Source organism: Oncorhynchus tshawytscha, linkage group LG11, assembly GCF_018296145.1.
Source record: "Oncorhynchus tshawytscha isolate Ot180627B linkage group LG11, Otsh_v2.0, whole genome shotgun sequence".
Classification (NCBI taxonomy): Eukaryota; Metazoa; Chordata; class Actinopteri; order Salmoniformes; family Salmonidae; genus Oncorhynchus; species Oncorhynchus tshawytscha.
In genome coordinates, this window is record NC_056439.1 from 1300997 (window position 1) to 1315094 (window position 14098).

Here is a 14098-nt window from a genome sequence, read left to right on the forward strand (position 1 = left end):
GGATGAGGTCAAATTAATTTGACAGGGATGAGGTCAAATTCCTTTTGACAGGGATGAGCTCAAATTAATTTTGACAGGGATGAGCTCAAATTAGTTTTGACAGGGATGAGGTCAAATTCCTTTTGACAGGGATGAGCTCAAATTCATTTTGACAGGGATGAGGTCAAATTCATTTTGACAGGGATGAGGTCAAATTAATTTGACAGGGATGAGGTCAAATTCCTTTTGACAGGGATGAGCTCAAATTAATTTTGACAGGGATGAGCTCAAATTAATTTTGACAGGGATGAGGTCAAATTAATTGACAGGGATGAGGTCAAATTAATTTTGACAGGGATGAGGTCAAATTAATTTGGACAGGGATGAGCTCAAATTAATTTTGACAGGGATGAGCTCAAATTCATTTTGACAGGGATGAGGTCAAATTCATTTTGACAGGGATGAGGTCAAATTAATTTGACAGGGATGAGGTCAAATTAATTTGACAGGGAAGAGGTCAAATTCCTTTTGACAGGGAAGAGCTCAAATGAATTTTGACAGGGATGAGGTCAAATTAATTTTGACAGGGATGAGGTCAAATTCCTTTTGACAGGGATGAGCTCAAATTCCTTTTGACAGGGATGAGCTCAAATTCCTTTTGACAGGGATGAGGTCAAATTCCTTTTGACAGGGATAAGGTCAAATTCCTTTTGACAGGGGTGAGCTCAAATTCCTTTTGACAGGGATGAGCTCAAATTCATTTTGACAGGGATGAGCTCAAATTCCTTTTGACAGGGATGAGCTCAAATTCCTTTTGACAGGGATGAGCTCAAATTAATTTTGACAGGGATGAGCTCAAATTAGTTTTGACAGGGATGAGCTCAAATTCATTTTGACAGGGATGAGGTCAAATTCATTTTGACAGGGATGAGGTCAAATTAATTTGACAGGGATGAGGTCAAATTCCTTTGACAGGGATGAGGTCAAATTAATTTGACAGGGATGAGGTCAAATTCCTTTTGACAGGGATGAGCTCAAATTAATTTTGACAGGGATGAGCTCAAATTAGTTTTGACAGGGATGAGGTCAAATTCCTTTTGACAGGGATGAGCTCAAATTCATTTTGACAGGGATGAGGTCAAATTCATTTTGACAGGGATGAGGTCAAATTAATTTGACAGGGATGAGGTCAAATTCCTTTTGACAGGGATGAGCTCAAATTAATTTTGACAGGGATGAGCTCAAATTAATTTTGACAGGGATGAGGTCAAATTAATTGACAGGGATGAGGTCAAATTAATTTTGACAGGGATGAGGTCAAATTAATTTTGACAGGGATGAGCTCAAATTAATTTTGACAGGGATGAGCTCAAATTCATTTTGACAGGGATGAGGTCAAATTCATTTTGACAGGGATGAGGTCAAATTCATTTGACAGGGATGAGGTCAAATTAATTTGACAGGGAAGAGGTCAAATTCCTTTTGACAGGGATGAGGTCAAATTAATTTTGACAGGGATGAGCTCAAATTAATTTTGACAGGGATGAGCTCAAATTCATTTTGACAGGGATGAGGTCAAATTCATTTTGACAGGGATGAGGTCAAATTCATTTTAGACAGGAATGAGATCACATTCATTTTGACATTCAATTCATGAATTCCACAAAAATCCCCCAGAATTGACTGAATTGAAATGGAATCATCTAGCCTAGATTAGACCATTGAAATGACAAGGCGAGGAGGAATCAGATCCCATTCCAATAACATTATGAAGAATTATACAAACCAGACAGTTATGCAGCCTACACCATTCAATAAATCCACACAATGCAAGGGTTAAGGGTGCATAGTTAACCCCCACCACCTTCATCCTGTCATGTGATTGAAGCCTGCTCAGAAAGGCAGCAGCACAACCTATGGGACTACAACTGATCAAGACACAGTGTATTTCAATCAGAAGGAAAAGCACCATGTCACGAGAATTGAACTCAATGGAGGCTACTGCTACTGCAGATAGGATGCTATTGGAAAGTGAAGACTACCATACGCACGCACACACACACACACACACGCACGCACACATAACAAGTACAGTAGGCCAATAAAGTGCTTTGCTGGATTCTCTCTGATCTCTGGATGTTAATGAGACACTCACTGGAGGTTTGCCTGGTTTCCTGCACACAGTGCTTATATCTCTCACCTCCTCTACACCCCCCTTTATCTGCTCTCCTCAATCGGTGGGAAAGCCAAACCACAGCACTGGAACTGTGCTGACTCCATAACAGAGGGCAGTGAAAAAGCCATTGTATCCCTATGCAGCTATGTAGCCAGAGTTCTTTTTTGTTTAACGTCAGATTGCACGATAGCGAGAGAGATAGTGAGAGAGATAGCGAGAGAGATAGCGAGAGCGATAGCGAGAGAGATAGCGAGAGAGATAGCGAGAGAGATAGCGAGAGAGATAGCGAGAGAGATAGCGATAGCGTGTCAGATAGCAGATATCCAGCCTGAACTGTCGGTTGAGGGACAAGAGTCACGTAGGAGTGATACCATCTGACATGAGACAATGACCCGAGTTAGGAAAATGATTGTCTGTATTACCTGCAAATGAAATAAATATCTATATCATTAAAAAAAAATGGTATTCATTATTCATACTTTTAACAGTATTGTTATTGTTATAATTATTATTATTATACAAAACAATGCAATAGTTATGATAAAGCCAATGGATTTGTTGAAGCTGGCATAACAAGTAAGCACTAGTTGAGGCTGTGCATGGGTCTGACTAGAACAACTACACTGAGTGTACAAAACATTAAGAACACCTCATATTGTTTAAAGGCTTAAAAATCCTTCTTTAACCTGTCTCCTCCCCTTGAAGAGAGATTTAACAAGTGGCCTCAATAAGGGATCATAGCTTTCACCTGGATTCACCTGGTCAGTCATGGAAAGAGCAGGTGTTCATAATGTTTTGTACACTCGGTGCATACATGTTACCTGACCCTAGATTATTGATCCCAGAGCCATGGCTCTGATTGGTCCAACTAGCTGACAGTCATGCAGGCTAAGACTGTCATAGACATCCCCTTACAAAAAAATACAAAATAAAAATAAAAATACAACCATGAACAAATCAAGAGGAAAATAAATCACGTGCCATTTTTACATTAGTCACACAAGTGTAGTTTCTGGACACTTGAGAAGTTTCACAGGTTCCTTTTTCATGTGTGTTTCCCTTAAGTGAAAAGAATTTCATATGACGCGAAACACATCATCATGATGATGTGGCAAGTGATCATTTGCTTTTTGAAAGTCATGTATCTTAACTTGACATGCAAAACATTTTGGGACAGTATCAACAGTGGACTAATGAAAAAATATCAAAATATAGTTTTTAGTGGATTTTTCCTTTCACAAATTGTCTCTCGCCAAAGTTTTGGTAAAAAGCAGAGGAATGTGGCTGGAGAGACACTATGTTACGGATGCATGGACTGACCATCCATGATATCAGAATTATAATTTCAACCATGTTTAAGGCTATACAGTGTTTGTTTACATTTATTTTGTTTACGAATATGGAGCAAATGTGGAGTATCTTTACAAGTTCACATGTGAAAAACAATCACATGTACAAATCTAATTTGCAGTTTCATATGTGAAACAATGGAAGGAGAGCAATGGAATCCCCCTTCCAGATCAGAGGGTCACATGACACAGGACACGGGAGCATTGATTCGCTAAGGAATACTATGATTGATACTAGACATTTCTTATCAGAATCCTCCAAGATGTTTCTTTATAATGTATTAGGAAACAGAACACAAAGGAAGGCAGTCAGATATAAAATGAAGCCATCTCTGCAGCTTCTACATTTCTCTTCATCAGCATTTCCAACCTTGTTACAATCAGTGCTCCTATTGGTAGCAGCAAGCAATACGCACAAGTGCCAGAGTCCAGAGTGTTCGAAAACAGACATTTCCAATATTACATCAATGTCCCACAATCCACCGTACCGTACGATAATGTCATTTTTTCATTGCATACAGGTGACAAAACCTTAAGTGATCCCGCCGTGCAAATACTCAATATGCCAAAAGTATCGTCTCAGCAAAAACGTGTTGATGCAGTATTTCCACCTCCTTATTGGATTACACTTCACTACTGAAACCTTCTGCTTCCGAGGTGTCTTTGGAAAAGGTTGATTACTATTGGATATATTCTGCCAGTCGACCGCCGAGGGCATTTATTGCTCTGGATGCAGACTACAGTCACAGAGCCTGATGGAATGATAGTGAATGGGCCGAGGTTTCATCTAAACCATGGGAAGTGATTCATGTGGACATAAAGAAATGTTAACGATCGCAAACGACCTTTGTGTTGGATGGCTTTCGTCACAGACACTGACACAGTCAGGCTGGCAGCTGCTGCCCCTTGTCTCACATCCTCATCTTCAGTAGAAGTACTGAGAAGGGAGGTGGCAGTGAACAAATCTGTATTTGTCATGAAGAACCGACTGTTCATCTTTAGCACAGCAGCAAAGACACTGCTGAGTCTCTAAAGGGTCAGAAGAACCTATTAACAGACCTTGTTATCACTCTGTTACCTGGTTATCACTCTGTTAACAGACCTAGTTATCACTCTGTTTACAGACCAGGTTAACACTCTGTTAACAGACCTGGTTGTCACTCTGTTAACAGACCTGGTTGTCACTCTGTTAACAGACCAGGTTATCACTCTGTTAACAGACCTGGTTGTCACTCTGTGAACAGACCAGGTTATCACTCTGTTAACAGACCTGGTTGTCACTCTGTTAACAGACCTGGTTGTCACTCTGTGAACAGACCAGGTTATCACTCTGTTAACAGACCTGGTTGTCACTCTGTTACCTGGTTATCACTCTGTGAACAGACCAGGTTATCACTCTGTTACCTGGTTATCACTCTGTTAACAGGCCTGGTTATCACTCTGTTACCTGGTTATCACTCTGTTAACAGGCCTGGTTATCACTCTGTTAACAGACCAGGTTATCACTCTGTTAATAGACCAGATTATCATTCTGTTAACAGACCTGGTTATCACTCTGTTAACATACCAGTTTATCACTCTGTTAATAGACCAGATTATCATTCTGTTACCTGGTTATTACTCTGTTAACTGAGCTGGTTATCACTCTGTCAACAGACCAGGTTATCACTCTGTTAATATACCAGATTATCACTCTGTTACCTGGTTATCACGCTGTTAACAGGCCTGGTTATCACTCTGTTAACAGACCTGGTTGTCACTCTGTTACCTGGTTATCACTCTGTGAACAGACCAGGTTATCACTCTGTTACCTGGTTATCACTCTGTTAACAGGCCTGGTTATCACTCTGTTACCTGGTTATCACTCTGTTAACAGGCCTGGTTATCACTCTGTTAACAGACCTGGTTATCACTCTGTTAACATACCAGTTTATCACTCTGTTAATAGACCAGATTATCATTCTGTTAACAGACCTGGTTATCACTCTGTTAACATACCAGTTTATCACTCTGTTAATAGACCAGATTATCATTCTGTTACCTGGTTATTACTCTGTTAACTGAGCTGGTTATCACTCTGTCAACAGACCAGGTTATCACTCTGTTAATATACCAGATTATCACTCTGTTACCTGGTTATCACGCTGTTAACAGGCCTGGTTATCACTCTGTTAACAGACCAGGTTATCACTCTGTTACCTGGTTATCACTCTGTTAACAGACCAGGTTATCACTCTGTTAACAGACCAGGTTATCACTCTGTCAACAGACCAGGTTATCACTCTGTTAATATACCAGATTATCACTCTGTTACCTGGTTATCACACTGTTAACAGGCCTGGTTATCACTCTGTTAACAGACCAGGTTAACACTCTGTTAACAGACCAGGTTATCACTCTGTTAACAGACCAGGTTATCACTCTGCTAACAGACCAGGTTATCACTCTGTCAACAGACCAGGTTATCACTCTGTCAACAGACCAGGTTATCACTCTGTTACCTGGTTATCACTCTGTTAACAGGCCTGGTTATCACTCTGTTGACAGACCAGGTTATCACTCTGTTACCTGGTTATCACTCTGTTAACAGGCCTGGTTATCACTCTGTTAACAGACCAGGTTATCACTCTGTTAACAGACCTGGTTATCGCCTTGTTAACAGACCAGGGTATCACCCTGTTAACAGACCTGGTTATCACTCTGTGAACAGACCAGGTTATCACTCTGTTACCTGGTTATCACTCTGTTAACAGGCCTGGTTATCACTCTGTTACCTGGTTATCACTCTGTTAACAGGCCTGGTTATCACTCTGTTAACAGACCAGGTTATCACTCTGTCAGCCTATGCACAGTTATAACCCTACACACTGATATATCGCATGTCATTTTGAATGATCAAATGACACATTTCCAGACAATTTTGATTGTAAATGCAACATGTACTATTATGATAATGCTAGTAGCTATACTGCCCTACAAAGGCAAAATGCCATAACTACCCATTTTCTCTTACTTCAAAGTCATTTTCTGTGTAGACAGACAGCCATTTCTGATACTACATTATTATATTCTGATCGACTGGCTTGTTCTTGTGTCAGGAAACGAAATACCACATTAATCAGATAAATTACCTGGCCAGTACAACAGATCAAAGATTCTAGACCAAACGTGTGGCTACTGAGGTTTGCCTTTTGTAGGGGAGTATGGAGCACTGAGATATCTCAGTCATGAGAAACGCTATACTGTCTGTCCCGAATACCACCGAAGGTGGCTCCCCTTCCTGTTCGGGTGGCGCTCGGCGGTCGTCGTCGCCGGTCTACTAGCTGCCACCGATCCCTTTTTCCTTTTCGTTTGTTTTGGTCTAATTGTTTTCACCTGTTCCTTGTTGGGGTTTTGGGATGGGTGTTATTTAAGTTCGTTTAGCCCGCTGGTGTTTGTGCGGGCTTGTGGTTATTTTACGTTAGTGGTGTTTATTGACTTTTGGGTTTTCGCTGTCCGGTATTTTTGTAACAGTGGTTTTGGGTTTGTTGCGCCTGTGTTTTGGGCTTCACCCATGTTTGTCCCTGTTACTGTGCTTGAGGACATTAAAGCGTTTTTTCCCCGTCTACCTTCTGCTCTCTGCGTCTGACTCCACACCCATCACTCTCCCGACGTTACACTGTCCCACCTAAAATGTATTTTTAATCATCATGTTCTGTCTATGTGTCTACACTGAGATGTTGGATGTGCCCTACAGTGAAATTGCATAGACATACTGTTTCTGACCTATGTGGTAGCATGCATCCCAATGCATTACTATCATAATGTTCTGTCTGTGTGTCTATGCTGAGTAGATGTTGGTGATGAGACTTAGAGCAAAACGACACAGACACACACAGTTCTCTGACCTCTATATGGTAGCAATGAAGGACCCAAACAGCTGTAAACAACACTGTAATCAGTGTCCCATCTGTTTCCCTGTCCCACTTGGTGTGGATGCATTTTTGCTATTTCTTTTACCCGCTGCCAAGTCACTGCCTCAGGACATCTAGCCCAGAGAAAAAAGCTAATTTACCAAGTAGAAAAGAAGCAAAGTTCTAGTTTGTGTATGTGTGTGTGTGTATGTGTGCGTGTGTGTGTGTGTGTATGTGTGTGTGTGTGTGTGTGTGCGTGTGCCACTTGGCTGTGAAACTTGGTAATGGCAGAGTTGAGTTAAGTTAGAAAGATGGGTCACGATAAGAATTAGCTTTGGTATGATATATTATGACACCAAAATGGTATAATGTAATGCAAAGGTTATATAGATAATGACATGCCTGTTCAGGGAAAAAGTTTTAAAAAACCACTGCACATAAATACTGGAAAAACATCAAGACAATACAATATCATAAGATGTTAATACCAAACCGAAAATACCCCATACTATGACAAACACAAGCTGTGTTAACATGGCCTTTCATTCCCATCCTGTCCAGTACTGGGGCAACACTTGGCTGCATTTAGACCATTAGCCCAATTCTGATCTTTTTTCCCCACTAATTGATCTTTTGACCAATCAGATCTGCTCTGAAAAATATCTGATGTGATTGGTTAAAAGACCAATTAGTGGAAAAAGATCAGAATTGGGCTGCCTGTGTGAACGCAGCAATAAAGAGATCACTGGTAGGCTGGGGAGATAAAACCCCTCCAAGTATAAGGAGAGGGGACCTCTAGGGGCTGAGACAACAGTGTAACTGGCTGGAATCCACAGAGGGGTGGAGCATTACCACAACCTTAGCATCTCTACCATATTAGCATCACTCACTCACTATACTGTACCAGTGTCAATGCATTAGCGTAGTACATTAGCGTAGCATCATTATAAGTGTACATGACATCAATAGCAGTAAACCCTCTCAACACAAATTCCCTAAAGAGTTTGAACGTTGTTGTGTAGATTCAGACATTTTTAATTAACAACCCCATCCCAAGGTCAAAGGTCAGTGTATTATGCCCTGTCTCCCTGTTGTAATAATTGTCTTCCTCTCTCTTACCTAGAGTAAACACATCCAATCAGCTCTTGTGGGGGAAGGAGGGAGGTAAACTTTGTATTCTGCATGCATAATCAATGTTGTAATATGCCCGGGACTCAGCACTGGAACACTGTGCATTCTGTTATTTGAGCAGGGGTCAGAGCTGCTTGTATTCCTGTGGGTGGGATTGGGGGATTGCAGGAGATTTGAAGGGGGCATTAGCCTTACACAAGGGCCCTCCCAGCCCAGACGTTCTCCTGTCTGTTGTCCCTCCCCACCGTCATCTACTTTATCAGTGCACCAGTGTAATATACATAATTCAAACAACCAGAGAATGTCTTTGGGCTCCGAACCACCTGCTGGCTTTTATTAGCTAATTAATGGTGATTTATCGGAGTTACTCATTGGAGTGGGAGCCGCCGCTACGCCTTCAGGACGACTGCAGAAATCTGTATGAAACCTGACGGTAATTATGCTTATTTGATGGGCAGTCTGCTAAAACAAAAAGTTCTGTCTTCTGTGCCCCACAGCGATGGAATTTCTGCTCTTGCCGAGGACGACCTTGTGCGGTTTACTCTGTCTCATTAGCACCTCCCACGTGGATTCATTTTCCTACCTAAATTTGAGTCAAATAAATACATCTCACATTCGAAATGCATGTCTTTTTTTTGCCTGTTGGATGGAAATGTGTCCATGGGACAAGAGGGTTTTAATATCGTCATAATACAAGCACACAATATTAATCAGCGATTGGATTTCAAATCGGCCGCGATTAGCAATCCAAGACACCCACATGGTTCTCTGCCAGGGTTTCGGCTTCAGACGGCAATCAGATCTTGTGTTTTATGATCGCCTGATCACTTGTCATCATGGTTTACAGTGCCTTTAGGGTTTCTTCCGACATATATATGATATATATCCACTTGTCACATCTAAATACCGTTCATAACGATAAGCACGGGACACCAATCACTTGACCACATCTGGATACTAAAACAGTGTGTTTAAGTCGTAATAGTGGGAGCCATCTTTAACGTATAAGGTCAATGATGATGTAAGAACTCCTCACTGCCTCAGACACGTGTAGATTAATCCTATCCATAAGAGGTTAATTAATAATCATAAAGATCCAATGTGCATGGTACAGATTGAGAAATATGTGTATTTGGGTGGAGGACAAATCATCCGTATGGACAAATTGACAATGAGAAAACCACTGTGGCTCTTTACTACAGAATCAAATGTATTTCAGTGAAGAAACCGTCCACTCTACGCTTCGCGCCACACTATTGGCTTTGTATCGCCGAGAGATCAAACTGTGCTAACGTGATAATAACGGCCAACCCAGACACTTCATCTACACGTCCTTCTTTTCCCCTCAGAAATCAGCGATGCTCTGAGACACGTTGGTGAAGCAAAGAACTTGTACCACTGTGCATATTCTGTTCAAACAAGACGGTAACATCCCGAGGCTACCTCCACAAGTCCCTTTGTTGTCTCTGAGAAGGCTGACATATCATCTGTAGAGATGTGTTCCTATAAGATCTACCCCCACAAGTTTACCAGCTACAATTCCTTTTTATTGTAGCCAGGAGAGCCAGGTCCTGACGATGGGAGTGGATTAGGCCTGAAGGGCTTGCACCCTAACCATGTCCCATGGCATCACATTCACAGCATATTGAACCACTAAGGGCCAAATCCTGACTGAAGATCTGTGCGCTTAGCTAGGATTCTCACGCAAATCATGCATTGCTGTCAATGGGAGATTTGCGCCCCAAAAATTCAATTCAAGCATGTCTGATGTCAAGGTCAGCCCTAAATCTGAAAAGTAGTTGTTTTGTTGGGATGAATGGATGGATTGACCCATTTAAAGGCCAACGTTGCTTTGACGTTATTCAGACCAGGTGCTACACTGACTACACCACTGATATGACTGAATATAATTACTGTGTTGAAAATACCAACACATCTCAGTCAACACATGAAAATGAGTCAAATTGGCTTAATCCAGCACAGGTCCAACAGAGTTAGCTTTTCACGGTATTAGAAAGTGCCGTTTATGTTTTTGAGATAAGCATTTGGACATTATCTGCGTACGGTAGAATTAACCTACTGTTCCATCCCAAAACATTTGTGACGAGTGCCTGTCAAATCTATAAAAGAGCCAGGATGTAAACGATCAAAGCTGGCCTCTTGATGTTTTCCTACCCTCTGCATGCGTATCCTTGGGGAAATTGAATTGCTTTTTTCCCCTCCTTCACCCGACTACAGGTTAAGTCCCTAAAGGCCTCGTGGGGAACTCAGGAAATACCATGTCAAGTTACCTGGCACATCTCAAATTAGAATGTAGTCAAAAATAAATAAAAAAACCTGGGTTAAGCTGTGACTGGGTGATATGCGGAGATAAGTGCCACCTTCCCTGATCTTTTCATCACAATTCAAATCCAATGCAAGAAGAAACAGCAGCCATATCTCAGTGTTGTGTGAAGATGCCTCCAGCGATGCGCTCCTTTAACGGAGGTCTTTCCTCACAAGGTGCCTCAGCTCTCTACTTTACACAACCGGAGCTCTGTTTACTCTGAGGGGAATTTAACCCGCTTTAATGTTAAAGGCTTAAAGACATCCTGTCTGACTGTGTTCTCCAGTCTACGATGTACACGAGAGCAACCATATCATCTCATACCTGTCATGCTGAAAGAGTTTGGATTATGTCATAGGCTACATCAAAACACATGACATCATCAAAACACACCAGTCAGCCTTTTATTTTGATTTTTATAAAGGACATCACTTGACTGAATGGCTCTTACTGGTATTGAAATGTAGCTAAGATGCCAGCGCAGATCCCCACATCAAAGGTATCTTATCTATGTCCATATGATTCCACAGAGGACCCTGAGAGGTCACTGTGTGTGTGTGTGTGTGTGTGTGTGTGTGTGTGTGTGTGTGTGTGTGTGTGTGTGTGTGTGTGTGTGTGTGTGTGTGTGTGTGTGTGTGTGTGTGTGTGTGTGTGTGTGTGTGTGTGTGTGTGCGTGTGCGTGCGTGCGTATGTGTGTGTGTGTGTGTGTACACACCATGGCGCTCTGGCAGGGAAGTGGTTCCTAGCGAGTCCCTCTAGGGAGAAAACCCAGAGTAAACATCACAGTATTCATAGGCTAACCTCAGCAATTGTACCAAATGGAAAAAGGTGCAACCCAAACACATCTACGGGCACATACACCAAACATGCACACACAGACACACATACACGGTGTACTCAGCACAGACACACATACACAGTGTACTCAGCACAGACACACATACACAGTGTACTCAGCACAGACACACATACACAGTGTACTCAGCACAGACACAGGAACAGAAGCAGATGCGCAAGCACGCACACACACACACACACACACACACACACACACACACACACACACACAAAATAATGAATTTGATGGAAGAATAGAAATAAGAGAGGAGAGAGTTGTTCTCAGAGAAAGGCAGTTATCATTCCAGTCCTCCATCCCCACGTTGAATGCTCCAGGGATCGCTGTGAAAGGAATAGGAGCAATAAGTTCACTCTGAATTAATGCTGTAATTCTTTATCAGGGAGAGCCTGAGCATTATCTTGGACCGGGTTTTTATTCAGAATGGTTTCAAGCCCTGGCTAGTTTTTTCTCTCTTTTTTTTAAAGGCCTTAATTTGTTAGCCCGCTGTAAATTATTAATCTCTTTTACATTCCAGTAGTTATTACACATCATAACTGTGTATCTATGGGGTGAGATTTAATAGCATCTGCTGGACCTTAGGAAAGGAGCTGGCTTAAAAAAAGGCTATTAAATATTGATAATTCGCTAAATATTTGCCTTGGCACCTTATACAGTGCTAATTGGCCAGGGAGCAGCTGCTGTGGTCACTATAAGGTGTTCCTCACAGAAAGACTGTGGCAGGAGGAGAACATTCAATTAAGAGGGGGTTGAGATATACACGGTTGCTACCTGGTATAGTCAGTTAGCTTAAGACACTGAGACAATGCTATTTTCAACACGGTGAGAAATATGATAAATTACTCTTTTTAAGTATATAATAAAGCTATCTTATGATATAAAACATCAGCTTTATCAATGCCAGCTTTGCTGTCCATTACATATTCTCTGGAGTACTGTGAGCTTGAGTAGTCTATGACTGAAAGCCAGGAGCAGGAATTGAAGAGCTATGTGTACATACACTTTGTCCACCTCGCTGCAAGGAGAAGACAGCCGAGAGGAGAGGACAGCCGAGAGGAGTGAGGACAGCTGAGAGGCTAGGACAGCTGAGAGGAGAGAGGACAGCTGAGAGGAGAGAGGACAGCTGAGAGGAGAGAGGACAGCTGAGAGGAGAGAGGACAGCTGAGAGGAGAGAGGACAGCTGAGAGGAGAGAGGACAGCTGAGATGAGAGAGGACAGCTGAGAAGAGAGAGGACAGCTGAAAGGAGAGAGGACAGCTGAAAGGAGAGAGGACAGCTGACAGGAGAGAGAACAGCTGAGGGGAGAGAGGAGAGAGGATAGCTGAGGGGAGAGAAGACCGCTGAGGGGAGAGAGGACAGCCGAGAGGAGAGAGGACAGCTGAGAGGAGAGAGGACAGCTGAGAGGAGAGAAGACAGCTGAGAGGAGAGAGGACAGCTGAGAGGGGAGAGGACACCTGAGAGGAGAGAGGACACCTGAGAGGAGAGATGACACCTGAGAGGAGAGAGAACAGCTGACAGGAGAGAGAACAGCTGAAAGGAGAGAGGACAGCTGACAGGAGAGAGAACAGCTGAGGGGAGAGAGGAGAGAGGATAGCTGAGGGGAGAGAAGACCGCTGAGGGGAGAGAGGACAGCCGAGAGGAGAGAGGACAGCTGAGAGGAGAGAGGACAGCTGAGAGGAGAGAAGACAGCTGAGAGGAGAGAGGACAGCTGAGAGGGGAGAGGACACCTGAGAGGAGAGAGGACACCTGAGAGGAGAGATGACACCTGAGAGGAGAGAGGACAGCTGAGAGGAGAGAGGACAGCTGAGAGGAGAGAGAACAGCTGACAGGAGAGAGAACAGCTGAAAGGAGAGAGGACAGCTGACAGGAGAGAGAACAGCTGAGGGGAGAGAGGAGAGAGGATAGCTGAGGGGAGAGAAGACCGCTGAGGGGAGAGAGGACAGCCGAGAGGAGAGAGGACAGCTGAGAGGAGAGAGGACAGCTGAGAGGAGAGAAGACAGCTGAGAGGAGAGAGGACAGCTGAGAGGGGAGAGGACACCTGAGAGGAGAGAGGACACCTGAGAGGAGAGATGACACCTGAGAGGAGAGAGGACAGCTGAGAGGAGAGAGGACAGCTGAGAGGAGAGAGGAGGAGGAGAAAATGGCACTGTGAGTAAATGTCAAACGAGGTGACAAGTTAACTCACTGGAGAGGCAGTAACCCTTGATGTGGTACCCTCCCTGTGTGTGTGTGTGTGTGTCACTGAGTCTGCCCCATCAGTCAGTCATTCAGACTGAACCATCTGCCAGCCAGCCCACCCCGCCTGCTTGGTTACACCCCACTGTCACACCCCCACCTCCTCCACCTCGGGCCACCAGCCACCAGCCAAGGGGAGCATCACTCCCTCCCT